This window comes from Hippopotamus amphibius, chromosome 3 (genome assembly GCF_030028045.1).
Source record: "Hippopotamus amphibius kiboko isolate mHipAmp2 chromosome 3, mHipAmp2.hap2, whole genome shotgun sequence".
Classification (NCBI taxonomy): Eukaryota; Metazoa; Chordata; class Mammalia; order Artiodactyla; family Hippopotamidae; genus Hippopotamus; species Hippopotamus amphibius.
This window is the reverse complement of record NC_080188.1, coordinates 105,938,412-105,941,957: the sequence shown is the minus strand read 5'-3', so window position 1 is coordinate 105,941,957 and position 3,546 is coordinate 105,938,412. Positions and strand designations below refer to the sequence as shown.

Below are 3,546 nucleotides of genomic sequence, written 5' to 3'. Positions count from 1 at the left end.
ACAATAAATTTTATTTAATAGATACTCAGATTAGTGTTTATTATATACCAGTTACATAAATGTGTCACAAATATCTACTTGTTTATTCCTTTAGCAATCACAGGTTAAATCATTTATCAAGATCACACAGCCAATTAGTAGCAAAGCTAAGATTTGAACTCAGTCATCTCTTGCATAACTGCTGTGCTCTAAACTGTTATTTTAAACTACCTCCCAATAGTGCAGATATTCTTCTGAAGATTTATCTAGTTTATCTGTGGGAGGTTCCTGCCTAGAATTTTTCTCATCTATACTTTCCTGTACATGGAATAATGCGATTTTTTCAAGGAAGGGAGGGAATATGGGGATATGTGTATAAAAACAGATGATTGAACCTGGTGTACCCCCCAAAAAAATAAAAAATAAAATTATAAAAAAAAAAAAGAATGCAATTTTAGTATTTGAAAAATAGAGCCTTCCTGTAAGGATTTTGCCAGTTCTTCTAGTTCTACCAGCATTTATCAGCTAAGCCACATTCATTGTCTTTCATCTTGAAAGGAATTAATATCATCTCTTAATGTGCACAGCTTTTAAAGAATCACTGCCTCTTGAAACACCATCCATGAATAACATTCTCTGGTATCCATGAAAATTTAAATTATATTTTTAAAATAAAGTAACAAAAAAGAAAACAAACAAAATATGTCACAGAAAATGGATTAACTGTGATGTTATTATCCTTCTCTTTGCTTCCTTAGAAGGGAGAATAAAGATATCCTGGGTTCAACAGTCACTGAAATCAACTCACATATTCTGATACCATCTATTTCGGATGAGAAAAACAAGAAAACAAAGAAGATGCTGGAAAGTAATTATATCACGCCAACTGAGTTCCTACTTGTTGGATTCACAGATTATCTACCTCTCAGAGTCACACGATTCTCAATATTTCTCATAGTCTATACACTAACTGTGGTGGGAAATATAGGTTTAATAATTTTAGTTAATATCAATCCAAGCCTTCAAACCCCCATGTATTATTTTCTCAGCAACTTGTCTTTCTTAGACATCAGCTATTCTACAGTGATCACTCCTAAAATGCTGGTGAATATCTTAGCATCCAAGAAAAGCACCTCCCCCTATGGGTGTGCACTACAAATGTTTTTCTTTGGCTGTTTTGCTGATGCTGATTGCCTTATCCTGGCAGTAATGGCCTATGACCGCTATGCAGCCATCTGTAATCCATTGCTCTATTCAACACGTATGTCTTGGCCAGTCTGTATCTGCTTCATTGTGTTGGCATACTTCAGTGGAAGTGTGACCTCCATGTTACACATCTGCCTCACATTCAGGCTGCCATTTTGTGGCTCCAAAATTGTCAACCATTTTTTTTCTGTGATATCCCGCCTCTCTTGGCTTTACTGTGTACAGACACTCATATCAATGAAATTCTACTTTTTGCCTCGTGTGGTTTCATCCAGACCGTCACTTTTGTGGTCATCTTTTCCTCTTAACTTCTGTATCCTCGTCACTGTTTTCAGCATCAAGTCCTCAGGTGGCAGAAGCAAAACGTTCTCAACCTGTGCTTCCCCTCTCATAGCAATATCCTTATTTTATGGAATGCTCCTGTTTATGTACTTACATCCCACTGCCAGCTACTTCCTAGACACTGACAAAGTGGTTGCAGTGTTGTATACTGTTGTCTTTCCCATGTTTAATCCACTAATCTATAGCTTCAGAAACAAGGATGTAAAAAATGCCCTCAAAAAGCCCTCAAAAATTAGATGGATTGGACTTTCAAATGAATAGGAATTTAAGTCATTTAAGAATATTTAAGGCATAGCCTACCAATTTTATCTTCAGCAGTATATAACCTTATATGTTGAATATTTTAAATGCATCACCACTTTTCAGAAATAAAAATAACTTTTCATCCTAATTTAAAATGCTTTCATCGTCTCTTATAGAATTGTTTTTGCCAAAATTCTTCTGTTGTAAAACATTTCTGAATTAAAGTAAATAACAATTACTCTCCAATTATTGTTTTCAAAATATCAATACTTTGTATGCTGATTCATTATACTTCATCATGTTTTATTAAAGGTATTTGTTGACTTGTCTGTCAATCCACCCATATAAGAAACTCCTTGACAGCTGGTAATATGTATCTTGGTTGATGTTTCCAACACCTATACAGCACCTGGTATGCAGCGCATCCTCGTTATATATATTTAGTGAATAAGTGGATGAATGGATAGGGCGGATAAATGGGTGAGTGAATCCAGTTTTCTGTGTTTGGAGAAATAAGTCTAGATTCGGCACTTACAGAACATTTACCATTAGAGAAATTTGATATTACCCATAATGCATGATGGTGGTTTTACAGGCTCTCAGGAGATCAGATAGAAGGCACATATAGCAATAGTATTTTTAATATTGGGACAGAGTTAAGTTATAGAACATCGTTTCTTTTTGGGTTAGATTGATTGTTCTAATAGATCCTTTAGTCTTCCATTCACAGTGGATACATTGGAAAATCAAACAAGTTTGTGAAGATCATAAAGATCTTAATCTCTACACATTGTTAATTATTTACACATATGTTACTGACATAATCTTTGAGGCTCTATCTTCAGGAAGAGGTCAACAATTGCTCTGGTTACTGTACTATAAATTGACAATGCAAACCAATAGAAATAAGAATACTTCCTTCCCTGAGATCAATTTTGATGATTACATCATCAGACATTTTTTGGTTGCTTTTACTCCTTGAGTCCTAATTTACTTTTTATTTTATCTTGACAAAACTGAAGGAATAAAGTGTATGTGTATAAATATGTAACACTGTGCATTTTGTAGTATTTGTGGAAATAAAAACGATTTGATTTGTTACAGGATCACAATCTGGTAAATGAGGACAGTAAAATATTGCCCACAGAAATGGGATGTTTTGGAGACTAAATGAACTAATATATGTAAAGCTACATATATGTATATGATAAGAATTAGATAATCAAATATGTATAAATCTCCTAGAACATATGTAAAGTTTTTGGTGCCTGTCACAATATAATGACACATAATTATTCATTATTTTACCATTATTATATCACTATTTGATTTTAAGACAACAATCAGGGTTTGACTTCTTAGAAGAAATTAGAAATTTTAAAAATATCCATGAAGCATTCCAAGGATTCTGAGATAAGGCCAGAGATCAAAAAGATTGGAATCTAACATTCAACTTAGTGCTCCTTCATCCTGTTAAAATATTTGTTCTCAGTGAAAACTTTGTCAGAGTGCAGAGTGCAAGGTCATTCATTTGTTCTTATTTTTGAGTGGTTTCTGAAATGTAGGGGTTATGTTGATAGTTCCTTTCATTTTAGTGTACTATCCTGTTGTAGCACATTGATGAGATTATCATAAAATGAGCAGATTTCTTCTAATCATCTATCCATTGTGTTAAAAAGCATCAGGTTGCATAAAGAAGCATATCAGCTTCCTTAATGGGAACCTATTAAATTTAAGACATTTTTCATTTTCAAAAAGAAGTTAATCTAAGATAAA

The 3,546-nt window shown here is 33.5% G+C and overlaps 1 pseudogene; it reads left to right on the top strand.

Moving 5' to 3' along the window:
• The first annotated feature begins 837 nt into the window (after positions 1-837).
• Positions 838-1,788, top strand: LOC130848530 (olfactory receptor 5AS1-like; annotated as a pseudogene).
• Positions 1,789-3,546: the final 1,758 nt, after the last annotated feature.